Consider the following 13911-nt stretch of genomic DNA (forward strand, 5'->3'; position numbering starts at 1 on the left):
CAGCAAGGGAGGTTTAGGTTGGACATTTGGAAAATGTTTCTGCCGGTCAGAAAAACTTCCTGTCAGTGTTGTGAAACACTGGAACAAATTGCCCTTGCAGGCTGTGGAATCTCCATCACTGGGGATATTTCAGAGCAGGTTGCACAGACACCTGTCAGGGATGATCTAGACGGTGCTGGGTCCTGCCGTGAGGGCAGGGAACTGGACTCGATGGCTTCCCGAGGTTTCTTCCTGTTCTACTGTTCTGTGATTCTGTGATTCCCAGACCAGACGGATCAGTCCCAGACCAGCAGGGCTGGCGGGGAAGGGGAGGGGTGGTGGTCAAGCTGTTTCTCTACCGTATCTATCTCTGGGCAGTTCCTGAGTCTCTAAGGGCAGGGCCCATGAGCAGTGGTTGGGCTGAGGCTGGTTGTACAGCTCTGGGCTCTGATTGTCCAAATGTCCCAAGGGGCTGGCTGGGGGCAGGACACCAGCCGTGTGGGGGGAGGGGAGGTTTCCCAGCGGTGACCCCGTCTCCTCTTCCTTTGCAGGCTCCGCACGGCGGGGTCTGGCCTCGGGCCGGCCCTGCGGGGGGACCTGCGGGCAGAGCCCCACACGGGCGCGCAGACAGCGGGGAGGTGAGCATGGGCGAGCAGGGGGAGGCTGTTTTCCTTTAGCACTGGGGGGGTGGGGGGTGGGAAAGGGGAGACTGGGGACCCTTGGGCAGGGCTGTGTTGGGCCCTTCCCCCTCCAGGGTCAGGGCTGGGAGTGGAAGTTGATCTCAGGGCCTGGCTGGTTCTGGGAACAAGAGCCTCAAATCCCATCCCCTCCCCCTCACAACTCCCCCCTCCCCCACTATGGGATCCATCCACATTGCCCTAGTCTGGAGAGACAAGGCCCTTCCCAAGAGCCAGGCCCATGGATCCGACTCGCTCCCCTGAGCACCAGGGCCCAGCCCCGGGGATGGGGATGGGGGCTCGTTGGCACAGCCTGGGCTCGGGTCTATTGACCTGCCCCCCCCCTCCTCCCAGCGTGTCAGCTCCTGCATCGCGCCCAGAGTGTCCCAAGGGAGCCAACGCCCCAGGGAGCAGCAGAGCCCGGTTGTAATTGCCCCCCCGCACCCGGCATGGGAGGTGAGTGACCTCTGAGCCTCTCTGGCCCCGGGGTGAGCAGGCGGCTCCCACAGGCCGCAGGGCGGCAGCGGCAGGGCTGTGGGCTGGGAGTGACCCCTGGGGAGGGCAGAGTCAGAGCCGGGCCTGAGCCAGACTTGGGTCCAGCTCATCTTCTCCTGGCTCAGGGGAGACCCGGGGACGATAAGGACCCATGATCCGGCCTGGGCTCCAGCCAGGTTCCTTTCTGGCCCTGGGCCCCTCGTTGTCCCCTGGTAGGGTTACCAGATGGGTTTGAAAAACCTCCCAGACACACGTGATCTCAGAACGGGAAGGGGGGACTGGCTGGGAGGGGAGTGAGGCTGGGATGGGGATGGGGGAATGGAGCTGGCGCGGGGAGATCGGGGGCGGGGAAGACCAGCCAGTGGGAAGCAGGGCTGGCTGGGAGGAGATTGGGAGGAGCAGGGCTGACGAGGGGAGAACTGGGAGCGGGGAGGGCAGGGAAGGGACCATTGGGGCTAACTGGGATGGAGTTGGGGGGAGGGGGTCTGGCCAAGGGGGGAACGGCCAGTGGGGAGCGGGGCTGGCCCAGGTGCACACAGATCCCGGGGCGCTGCCTGTCCCGTGCCCCTCTCCCAGGCACTCCCCCTACCCCGCCAGGCTTCCGTCGGGTGCCCAGCCGGAAAACCAGAAAACACTGACCTTGCTCATGCCCGGTGAGTTCTGACTGTTCTCACCGGGCAGGGGGCCCAAAAACTGGACTGTCTGGTCGAACACCGGACACCTGGGACCCTGAATGGGAGCCCTGGGGCAGCCGGATGCTGTGGGGGAACAGCTGGCATGGGGGGGGGGGGAGGCGGTAGCAGCTCCTGCAGTGATAGGCCAGAGGGGTCTGGCCCTGGGGGCCCTAGAGAGGCGCCGCCCAGGGCCAAGCCCCCACTGCCCCCTGGGTCCCGGGCCCCGCATATGACAGGCCCTTGCTGTCTTGGGACAGGAGGACCCCGGCCACGGGGATGCACCAGCTCCCCCACCCTCAGCTTGGCTCCAGGGCCGGTGTTGCCTGCAGGGAAGGAGCTGCCAGCAGGAGCCGGAGCATCAGTCGGAGCTTTTCCTGCTCACGCCAGGACTGGAGCCACGGACACGATCTGGCCCTGGGCCGGGAGCCAGGAAAGAAGGAGGAGCTGCCCCTCCCCCCCGCGGGGGATAGAACCTCCTCTCCCCCACTCCTGTCCCTGGACAGAGGCCTGCACAGCCCAGTGAGTCAGGGCCAGCTTATGGACTGTAGCCATTGGGCTGCACAGCCCTGACTAAAGGGGCAAGGTACCGACACTGGCCATTGGGCCACACTGCCCTTAGAAAAGGGGTAAGGTACTGACACTGGCCATTGGGCCACACTGCCCTTGGAAAAGGGGCAATGTACTTGCACTGGCCATTGGGCCACGCTGCCCTTAGAAAAGGGGCAAAGTGCTGACTCTGGCCATTGGGCCACACTGCCCTTGGAAAAGGGGCAAAGTGCTGACTCTGGCCATTGGGCCACACTGCCCTTAGAAAAGGGGCAAAGTACTGACTCTGGCCATTGGGCCACACTGCCCTTGGAAAAGGTGCAAAGTGCTGACTCTGGCCATTGGGCTAAACTGCCCTTAGAAAAGGGGCCAGTTACAGACTCCAGCCACTAGGCCGCCCTGCCCTACGGGAAGCTCTTCCAGAGGGGAGTTTGGAGGCCACAGGCTTTGAGGCGGGAGAAGTTGCCGTCACCTCAGAATCAGGCGCAGTCTGGATCCAGCGACCCAACAGAGAAGATTCCAGCCCCAGGGACGGGTGTCACGGCGTAGACTGAAGACTGAACAACCCGCCCAGCAGCCAGGACCAGGCGAGGTCACACACGGGACCAGGGCAGCGAAGGAGGAAACCGGCCGGCCAGGGCAGAGAGGCCAGACGGGGGCTCACCTCGGGGACCTGCTGAACCTCGGGGACCTGCTGTAGCTGGAACAGACGAAGGGGCCTCCCCGTCGCGCCGCTTCCCCCAGACCCGAGCTCGGGTTACCGGTGCCTTTCAGCCAGGACGCCGGGCAGAGAAGCCACAGAAACCACGGCGCCTCGCAGCCCTGCCCTGGGCGTCGGAGGCCTGGCCAGGCCCTTCCCACCCAGTGCAGATCCCTACGGCGGGGGTGGGGAACCTTAGGTGCGGGGGCCGGATGCAGCCCCGGCTTGCGGGGATCCGGCCCCTGAAGGTCGGGGCTCCCCCCTGCATTGGGGGCCCATGCTGGGGAGAGGAGGGGGGCTGTTTCTCACTTGTGGGCAGCCCCCCATAGATTTCTCTGTGGGTCAGTAGCCCCGACCCAGCAAAGGTTCCCCACCCCTGCTCTGTGGGGGGTAAAGGTCCCTGGGAACCTGACTAGGGCCCCACCCATTTCACAGCCAGGAGACGTGCAACGGGGGGAGAGGAGGGGATGGGGGAATGGCGAGGGGAGTCTGAGCTCCCCATGTGACGAGGGGCCTGGGGCACCAGCTGCTCCCTGACCTGGCTGGGATGGGACAGGAGTTGTCCTGCCCCGACACGGGCACTCGCGGAGGGAGCAGATCAGAGCCACCCTGAGGGGCAGGGAGAAGTGAGGGTGGAACGGCTCTAGCCCTGCCCCACAGGCTGCTGGGAAGTGAAATTGGCACTCTTGGGACGCCCCCACCCCCATTGCACACTATCCTAGTTTGGGCCAGAACCCGGCCGGTCAGAGAGCCGGGAAATTTCCCAGGGAAGCCCCCGGGAGTGTGCCAGGGAGCAGTGTGGACACGGTCTGGCTGTGAAATGGGCGAGGTTGCAGGGGGACGCGATGGGGCCCTAGTTCCGGCGTATTCCCTGGAAGTTGTGGGAAAGGGTCTGCCAGAAACTCCTGGCCCTGTTGGTCTCCACGGTCATTGGGGAATCCCCTAGTGCAGCCTTTCTCCAGCTGGGGCTCCCCACCCAAAAGGGGGTCCCAGGGCCAGGGGAGGGGGCTCGCGAGCAGGGTCACTGGCCGCCTGGGTTTTCCCAGCCATGACCTCGTCTTCAGGCCCCAAATCTTCCTCTGGGCAGATGTTTGGAAATATTAAAAACTGTCGGATTTCTCCCGGCTTTCCCAGCTGAGTGGCTGGAGAGCAGCGGCTACTGTCTGGCCATCCGGTTTGGGGGCAGCCCCATTGACAGCAGCAGCACAGGAGGAAGGGAGGCCTGGTCCGATGTTGCCACCCTTCCTTCTGCACTGCTGCTGGCGGGGGGGCTGCCTTTCCATCTGGGTGGCTGCAGAGCAGCGGCCCCTGGCAGGTCACCCAGCTCAGAATTCAGCGCCAGCACCAGCTGCAGCGCAGAGGGAAGGGGGCATGATAAGGTCTTGCCTCCTCCCCTTCTGCACTGCTGCAGGGTGTGGGGCTGCCTTCTGACCCGGGTGGCTGGAGAGCAGTGGCTGCTGGCCAGGGGCCCAGCTTAGACGACGGCGTCCCTGCCAGCAGCAGCACAGAAGCAGGGTGGCTCCGTGTTGTGTCACTCCTACTTCTGCACCACTGCTGGCGGGGGCCCTGTCCTCCGAGCTGGGCGCCCCAGGAGCAGCCACGACTCTCTGGTCACCCGCTCGGCCGTCAGTGCTGCCCCAAGAGCGGTGCAGCAGGAAGTGCAGGAGGGGCGGGATTGCAGCACTTCCTTCAGCACCGCGGCGGGTGTCAGCCCTGCCTCCCAAACCGGGTGACCAGAGAGCGGGTGCCACTGGCCAGGGGCTACCTCTGAGGGCAGCGCCGATACCAGCAGCAGCACAAACTAGGGGTGTCAACGTGTGTAGCTGGCTACACGATTAACCGATACGTCTGGGCTTATTGGTTAATCCTGTCGCCTCCACACACCCCTCCCCCGGCTGCCTCAGGAACAGAAGCAGCAAGGGGGGGGGAAGGTGGGAGCTGGTGTCTGCGGGGATCCAGGTATTAAGCTGCCTCCCCATGAGCACCAGATCCCATGGAGCTGCCTGGCCCGCACCATGGGCTGCTGCCTCTCATAGAGATGCAGCAACACGGAGGGTGAGGGAGTCAGGCAGGAGCTGGTGCACACGGGAAGCAGCTTTTAAGACAGCTCCCCATGTGTATCAGCTCCTGTGGAACCACGTCTCACCCATCCCCCTCCACTGCTGCCTCCCTGTCAGCGTGGGGGCAGGGCAGGCATGAGATGAGATGTTCGGGGAACTATCTTCTAAGCCGGCTCTCCACACAGGCCAGCTCCATGGAGCCCCCTTTCCTCCCTCGCTGTCTCACATAGAGGCGAGGGGGACGGGGGGTTGCTTGAGGGGAGCTGACTTAAAATCTAGTTCTCCGTGAGCACCAGTTCTGCGGAGCTGCCTGCTCCTGCCTCTCACGCTCCAGAGGAGGCTGCTGCAGAGCAGCCTCTGTCCGGGGCTGGCACAAGCTCTCGTCGCACAGAGGCTGCTGTGTGGGATGCCGGTGCAGCCCCTCATTGCTGACTCAGGCACCAGGGACTATCGAATAATCGTGGAATTGCTACAGTTTGATGCAGTGACATGATTGTTCAGTGACTCCCTGTCTGACATCCCCAGCAAACAGGGAGGGGGGCCCTGGACGGTGCTCCCCTCGTCCTTCTCTGCCTTCGCTGGCAACAGCGCCGCCACTCCCGCCGGGCAGCTGGACAGTCCGTGCTGTCTCCGGTAACAGTGCAGAAGGCAGGTGGGCTGCTGCAGCTTTGCCTCCCTGCCTTCCGCGCCGCTGCTGCTGGGTAAGGATGTTAAATAACGATTCACGGACAAGTTGAGGAGTCGATGGAATTTCCATTGGCTACTCGACTAGTCGATGGGCACTTTCTGCACTTTGAACTGGACAAGGGCCCCAGCAGGGCCTCCTGTGCACTTCAAAACGGGAACTCCGTGTGCAGCCCGGGGCCAGCAGGAAGTCCCACTGACTCGGCTTTACGAGGGTCCTTCCGCTTTGAAAGGCTCAGGATCCTGGAGGCTCTTGTGCATTTCTGAGTGGAAGCACCTGCATGGAGCCTGGAGTCAGCAGCGGACTCAGACCCCTGGCATCCCCGAGGTCCATGTGGCGCTGCTCCTTTGGAGAACCCCCTTTTCACACCTTTTCCCATGAGCAGGCAGCGCCAGCACCACCAGCAGTGCAGAAGGGAGGGCGGCCTGGTGTGGCGGTGCCTCCCTTCCCTCTGCACTGCTGCGGGCAGAGGCTCTGCCTACTAATGGGGAGGCTGAGGAAGTTATAAGGGGTCAGGTGCCCAACCTGGATGGCAACCCCACCGCCAGCAGCAACGCAGGAGGGAGGGGAGCTGGTCTGATATCGCCACCCTCCCTGCTGTGCCGCTGCTGGCCGTGCCTCTCACTTCTCAGCTGGGCAGCTAGAGAGCGCAGGCACCATGTGCACAAGGCCGCCTGACCCAGCAGAGCCACCCTCCCTTCCGTGCCACTGCTGGGGGCAGCCCTGCCTGCCACACTGACGCTACGTCTAGACGACAGGCTTTTGTCCACAGAAGTTTTGTCGACAGATACTGTGGACAAAGCTTCTGTCAACAAAGAGCATCTAGACTACGTCCAGTTCTGTAGACAGAGCAAGCCACTTTGTCAACATGACAGTGTAGACGCAAAGGGCAGTGGAGATGCAATAGCGCCTTCTGGCGACAGAACTCTCTCGACAAAAGGCGTCATTCCTCGTAGAATGAGGTTTACAGCTGTCGACAAAACAGCTTCAGTCAGTGCTCATGCATTACTAGTCATCAGAATACATACACGAGAGTCGCCTTATAAAAGCTCTGATTGCAGAAAAGGCTTCAAACACAGGTCAGACTTTGTTAAAGATTAGACAGTCCACAGAGGGGAGAAAACCATTGTTATTTTTTACTGTGGGGAACGCTTCAGTCAGAGCTGAAATCATCTTAGTCTTTGTAGGACCCACAGAGGGGAGAAACGTATAACCTGAGTTCCCTTTAAACTGCCCGTCCGGGTGGCTCTGGTCCCAGAAGACCCCTTGGGGAGGGCCTCCTGGGGTACTGACCTGTCCATTGCCACTCACCTTTCTGCTCTCTGGGGCTTCTCACCACCCGGTCCTGCTGGGGCAGCTCCTTAGTCTCCCCTGGCCAAGGCCCCGAGCTGAGATTCCCATCCCCGTCTCTGAGCAGCAGTACAGACGCTGAACCTCTTCAGGTCTGAGGAGAGAGCAGTTTAGGGCCCAGCTTTCTGGGATAGCACTCCCCAAATGGGATCAAACCCCAAAGAATGGGGTAAGCCCCATTTAGCAATGAAAGGGGAATGTGCACACGGATTGCTCCCATAGGTAGTAATTGTTTACACTAGGCTTGATAGTAAGTAAAAGTGGTTTTAATAAGTACAAGCTGTAGGATTTAAGTGGTGATAAGTGGGAACAGGCTGAGCAAAGCAGATTACAAACTCAAAGGTAACAAATGCATCTGACGAAGTGGGTCTTTGCCCACGAAAGCTTATGCTCCAACACTTCAGTTAGTCTATAAGGTGCCACAGGACTCCTCGCCGCTTTTTCAGATTCAGACTAACACAGCTACCCCTCTGATAACTTAGCAGAATGTTCATTGTATTTTAACCATATGCTAGCCTTTGCCATAAGCTCTGTGTGCAGTGTAAGCAATGACAGTGGTCAGTATCTCTCAGCAGTGGGGCTGGAGCAAAGGAAGATCGGGGGGAGGCATGACAGCTGCCCTGACACTGTGACATCCCCTCCTATCCCCCAGAGATGCCCCTGTCTGCAGGTTTCTAATCTCCTAACCAAAGCCCTCCAGGCCAGATACAGCTGAGCTGGGCCAGCTACAGCCTGGCCACTGGGCTGCTATCTCAGTGCAGGCATACCCAGAGCCATTTCTTTTGAGTTGGTGTCTCAGGGAGTCTCTCCACTTTCCAGCCCCCCATGTGTGAGTGCTGCTCTCTGGGGGTGCCTGGGAGAGTTGGGCTGGGGGCAGGGCTGACCTGAGCCATTCTTGCACCCTGAGCAGCAGGTGCATGCTGCATGCACGCTTCCTCCCCAGGGTGGCAACCTATGGGGGGCACCTGATGCGGCGTCCCTTACCCCTTCAATCAGGTGCCTCTATAGGTTGGTGCCCATGCGTTAATCCGGCCCTGGCTGGAGGTGCAAGTGCCAGGTTGAGCAGGGTGGGGATGGGCACAAGAGTTTGTATTTGTTTCTCCTTTGCAAATAAAGCAGATGGTTAGTTTCTCCCACTCCTGAGCTATGTCTACACTTGTGGCTTCTTGCGCAAGAACATCTTGCGCAAGGGTACTTGTGCAAGGGTTCTTGCGCAAGAAAATGTCCACACTGCCATGTGCATGCTGTGCTTTTGCGCAAGAGCGCCCATGGCAGTATAGGCGCTCTCGTGCGCAAGAAAGCTCTGATGGCCATTTTAGCCATAGGGCTTTCTTGCACAAATCCCTGCCAAGCGTCCACACTGCCCTCTTGCGTAAGAGCTCATGCACAAGAGGGCTTACACCTGTTAAGGAGCATTGCGGAAGAAGCCCTTTTACCACACCATACTGTAAATTTCCTTGAGCAAGAGCAAGCGGGCAGTGTGGACACTTTGCAGATTCTTTCCCAAGAATGGCTGTACTTGCTCAAGAAGCCGTGAGTGTACACATAGCCCTGGTGTCCTTTGTTCTGCAGTAACTGGCTCCCACCATCCCATGGCTGCTGCCGGAGATCCCCAGCTGTGAACCCCTCTCTTGGAGGCTGGGGCTTGGCCCATTCTATGCAGGAAACCAAGGGCCAGATTAAGGCATGGGCTAGCCGGGCAGCTGCCCGGGGTACCTGATATAAGGGGCGCTGCGTGCCCTTTACAGCTGATAACTGCCATCAGGCACCACACGCCCGTATCGTGAGCTGCAGCAGCTCTCACTAGCCACCCTGCCGCGGTCACCCGAGGCAGGGTCCGCGTTAACCCCCTCAGCGCTGGCCAGCAGCACTCTTCCCCCCACGGCTGCGGGGCCCTGCATGGCCAGGCTCGGCCTGCTCCTGGCGGCACCAGGCTGAGCACCAGCAGCGGTGGCCGGGCAAGGCACGTGCCTCCTCCTGCTGCCAGCTTGAACCTATGACTCTGAAATTAAGAGTCACATACTCTACCTACTGAGCAAGCCACTCTGTGCAGGGTCTCTCCTGCAATACCCTGTCACAGGATAGAGGATCAGCACGTTCTCAAATGCTTGATTCAGGGCTCTGTCGTGTCCCCGATGGGGTGCTCTGGTCTGTGTGGGGAGGCCTAGGCGCACTGGCCTCTTTTACCACAAGAATGGCCCATTTCAGTCTCTCAAGTAACAGGAGAAGAGTCCGTAGCAACAAGGGAAGGTCCCCTGAGTGAAACCAGGCAGAAACGCCATGTCTCACGTTCTGCAGCAAACCTTTCAGCTCTGGCAGGCACTGCCCCTTCTCACACTGGCCTGGGCCTGGCATCCCTCTCCTCCCAGCACCACAGAAAGCCCCTTGGCATGAGCCTGGGAAAGCTAGAGGCCTCAGGCCTGTTGCTCCCGAGAGGCTTGTACCTTGGCCTCCTCTGTCCATGGTGGCCGGCTCTCCCGGCTGCCCCCTGTGCGCTGCTGGCCAAAGAAGGCAGCAAGGCAGGAGTGGGGAGAAGCAGCAAGTCCCACTGAGGCCGACAGCTCAGGCTTAAGCCTCCAGCCCCAGCACAAAACCTTCAGCCTGGCCTCTGTTGCTCCCTCCTCAGAGGGGAGGAAGAAGCCCTGTTGCCTCAGGCCGGGAGAGGCGACAGGAGGCCTCCTCTCACAGCCTTACGCTTTGTATCAATGCCGGCTAGGGTTGCCAGGTGTCCAGTTCTGAACCGGACTGTCCAGTATTTGAGCTTTCTGTTCGGGAAACAAGCTGAGAAAATGTAAATGCGGAAATAGAAATGTCGGGTATTTTCTAAATAAGCTGTAATGTAGATTGCGAGGTAGTGTCAAGTGAGTTCAGTATTTCTGTGGAACCATCTGGCAACCCTAATGCCGGCAATCGCAGGGGTCAGGGAGCTCCCAGGCTGGTCGCAGCCTCAGCCACTTCCTGCTTCATGGCCCAGGCCCAGGCAGTCCAGGTGGGTTTCTGTGGGGCCCCGAGACATTTTGTTTGCTGTTGTCCAGGTGCAGGGGCCCAGATTCAGCAGCACTCACAGGCCCCACAGGAGGGGGCTGGTTTGATGCTTCACCCCATGGCCCGGCAACAAGCCCCCAAACTCCCCCTGTGCTCTGGGAGCCCCGTTTGCTGTGTGAATTCTGTGGGGCAGGTTATGTCAGGCCTGGGCACAAGCAGGGTTCAGAACCAACCCACAAGTAAGTACCCGCTCAAGAGGATTGAGCAGTGTCCTTTGCCAGCAATGTTAGTCCAGCCATGTAAGTGTCCCACTCATGTGCCCAAACTTTCTCCATACCCCACTCACAGTTGCTGCCCTTGCTCTGGGCAGATAAGATCTCAGGGGTGGTTTTCAGTCCCAGGGACTCCAACCCAAACCCTGAGACCCAGGGGTTTATAATCGAGAGGATCAATGTTTGCTTCACTTTTCCCTCCCCCCAGCAACACTAAATCTCAAGGCCAACTCTACAGTCCCAGCGGCTGGGGGAGATGGGTATGTTAGAGCCTCTGCCCACTGAGCTGTAGCTTTCTGTGCCCAGGGAGCCAGACACTGCCAGGGCTGGAGGGAAATGGGGATTGGCTGCACTTTGGGAGTCAAAGGTGTTGTCTGGGACCATAGAATAGAACAGTTTCACTGGACTTCCTGAGAAGGGCACCATGGCTTACCTGGCTAAAGTGTTTGCCTAGTAAACAGGAGATCTTTGGTTCAACTCCCAGTGGTACCTTGGTGTAGTCTTTGCTCACATTTTCTTATGTCTTCCTGGGACACAGAGGAGTCCTCCCCTGGCCATCCATGGAACTGCTGGTTTAGGAAAAGGCTGATTGGGGAGGAACATTGGGAAGAAGGAAACCACAAGCCTGGAGCGGGTACCGAGGCTACTGTGACTGGTACTGGCAAGGCAGGGCTCTTGCTGCAATTGCTGGGTCAGAAAAGCCAGCAACACATGCCTTTGTGATTCCCTCGGGTGGGGGGTGGGGAGTCAGCACCCAGAGATCCTGCAAGTACAAAGCTCCTACACCTATAGTAGCTGCTCCAGTGCTGCAAAAGGCCTGTGCAGAGTACTTATAAGGCAGTACTTGTGGGAGATATGCTGAGGTTGTGAGTTCAAACCTCCCTTGGAGTAATGGTTTCTACTCCCTTCTGTTCTGGTCCCTTCCAGTGAACACTGGGGGAGCTGTGATTCCAGCTCAGTGGAGGGTGTTTGTTGCTCATTTTCTGCTCTCGCCACCATCCCTGGCACGTGCAGTGGGAATTTTCACTTATCCCATCCTCTGGGGTGGAATCCCAGCTCCCCCAGCGTTCACTGCAAGGCATGGGTTCCCAAACTAGGGGGGAGGGGGATGCCCCCCAGAGTAGGCATGAAGAAATTTCAGGGGGGGGAATGAGGTGACCCAGCTGGGTTTTTTTCCTCAAGTTTTGCTGCTATTTTGGATATTTGCTCAGAGCTGTCGAGACAGTTGCCAAAGTAGTTCAGTTGGGAGAGCATTAGATTGAAGATCTAATGGTTCCTGGTTCAATCCTGGGCTTTGGTAGAAACCTTTGCCAATATGGCATAGTCTGTTTTGGCATCTCTACATCTCTGGTCAGCAAACATCTACAGTCAGAGTTCAAAGCTGAACCAAGAGGCCCGGAATTACATCATAAAGATGATCATATTTCAGGGATAGAAACTAGAAAGGGGATTTCATGACACCTCAGAGGTTGTTGACACAGGAGAACAGAGCTCTTGGCTTCAGCTGCTCCCAGCCTTGCAACTCTGTTTTTAATTCCATGCCCCCAGAAAGGAACAGTAACAGAGCCTGCCTCGGACTAATTCTTAGGCTTTCCCATATGGAGGACACACTATTTCTGTTTTCTTAGACTGTAAGTTATTAAGTTGATTTAAGCAATTTCAAAATAGTTTCCAAGTATAGACATGCCCTTATAGTCCTGGTCTTCACAACATCCTCTAGCAAGGAGTTCCACAGGTTGACTGCGCTTGTGTGAAGAAATTCTTCCTTTTGTTTGTTTTCAACCTGCTAATATCATGGCGCACCCTTAGTTCTTCTATTATAGGAACAAGAAAAATACCTTTCCTTATTTACAGTCTCAACAACTGCCATGATGTATAGACCTCTATCTTATCTCCCCTTGTCTCCACTTTTCTAAGGTGAAAAGTCCCAGTCTCTCCTCATGTGGCAGCTGATCCAAACCTTTCATCATTTTTCTTGAGCTTTTCTGAAGTTTCCAATGCCAAGGTCTGGTTTTTTGGGGGGCAGGGGATAAGGCAACCACATTTCCAGTCAGTGCTCAAGTTGTGGGCACCGCGTGGATTTATAGAGATGTAATATGATAGTCACTGTCTTCTTGTCAGGCCTTTTAAAATAATTTCTAACATCACATTTGTGGCTGCACATGGAGTGGATGTTTTCAAAGATCTCTCCAGCTGTGACTTGTTGTAGCATATTCGCTTTCATTTAGTATGTGTGTTACTAATTGTTTATACTAACTATGGCAGCTGATTCAAACTTTCATCATTTTTCTCGTACTTTTCTGGGCTGTTTCCAATGCCAATGGCAGCTGCCTGCATGAAGCCCTCCCCCCTCCTCCACTCAGGCTCTTATTTCCCCAGGCACCTGACACCTGCAGCCTGTGCAGGAAAGGAGTTGCCTGGGAAATGTGCTGGGGTGTTGGCCAGGGCTCAGCCAGGTGAGTCTCCCAGCCAGAGCCTGCCTCTGGCACCCCAGCCCCTCCCTTCCCTCAACCTATTGCCCCTTCCCATGCTGAAAGAGCAAAGACTTGGCAGAATTCATGAATATAGAGGAGGCTATTTCCCCTGACTGGGAGCCCAACCCCGGCCGCAGCAGTGGAAGTGCTCAATCCTAGCCACTCAACAGACACAAACCTGCAGTGTTGGCTCAGCTACACTAGTCATCCCAGGTCACTTTCTCTCCTTTTCAGGACATGGGTCCATTCTCGGAGAAGGCGTGTGATGCCAGCATAGATGCTCCCCAGCACTTCTCCCCTGGCTGCACCCTCAGGGCTGGAGATGTGGACATGCCCCTCTGCATCATGGGGGATGCTGCCTGCCCTTTGCTCCCAGGCTGATGAAGCCCTAGACAGGACACGTTGCCTAAAGCCAGGAACGTTTCCCAGGTGACAGCTCCCATTTTCCTAGGTCCTCCTGGGACACAGAATAGGCCTCCCCTGGCCACCCATGGAGCTGCTGGTTCAGGAAAAGGCTGATTGGGGAGGAGTGTTGGGAAGAAGGAAACCACAAGCCTGGAGCGGGTGCAGAGGCTGTTGTGACTGGCACTGACAAGGCAGGGCTCTGACTGCAATTGCTGGGACAGGAGAGACAGCACCACATGCCCTTGTGATTCCCTGAGGGGAGTCAGCACCTAGAGAGCCTGAGGGTGCAACCTCTGCAGCTCCTGCGGCCATGGAGAGTGAGGGTCTGTGGGCTGCAGGCGCTTCTCGCTTGTGGTTTCCGTCTTCCCAACACTCCTCCCCAATCAGCCTTTTCCTGAACCAGCAGCTCCATGGGTGGCCAGGGGAGGCCTCTTCTGTGTCCCAGAAACACATAGGAAAATGTGATTAAAGGGTGTCAAAAGGCACCACTGGGAGTTGAACCCAGGATCTCCTGTTTACTAGACAGGTGCTTTAGCCAACTGAGCCATGGTGCCCTCCTCAGGAAGTCTGGTGAAACTGTTCTATTCCATGGTCCCAGACAACATCTTT

The 13911-nt window shown here is 57.9% G+C and overlaps 2 non-coding genes across 2 annotated transcripts; one reads left to right on the plus strand and one right to left on the minus strand.

Moving 5' to 3' along the window:
• Positions 1–11650: 11650 nt before the first annotated feature.
• Positions 11651–11723, plus strand: TRNAF-GAA (transfer RNA phenylalanine (anticodon GAA)). Its single transcript has one exon. It is a non-coding gene; the product is annotated as a tRNA-Phe (tRNA).
• A 2059-nt stretch (positions 11724–13782) lies between these two features.
• On the minus strand, positions 13783–13856 carry TRNAT-AGU (transfer RNA threonine (anticodon AGU)). Its single transcript has one exon. It is a non-coding gene; the product is annotated as a tRNA-Thr (tRNA).
• Between the last annotated feature and the right edge of the window lie 55 nt (positions 13857–13911).

Source organism: Pelodiscus sinensis, unplaced genomic scaffold (genome assembly GCF_049634645.1).
Source record: "Pelodiscus sinensis isolate JC-2024 unplaced genomic scaffold, ASM4963464v1 ctg37, whole genome shotgun sequence".
Taxonomy (NCBI): domain Eukaryota; kingdom Metazoa; phylum Chordata; order Testudines; family Trionychidae; genus Pelodiscus; species Pelodiscus sinensis.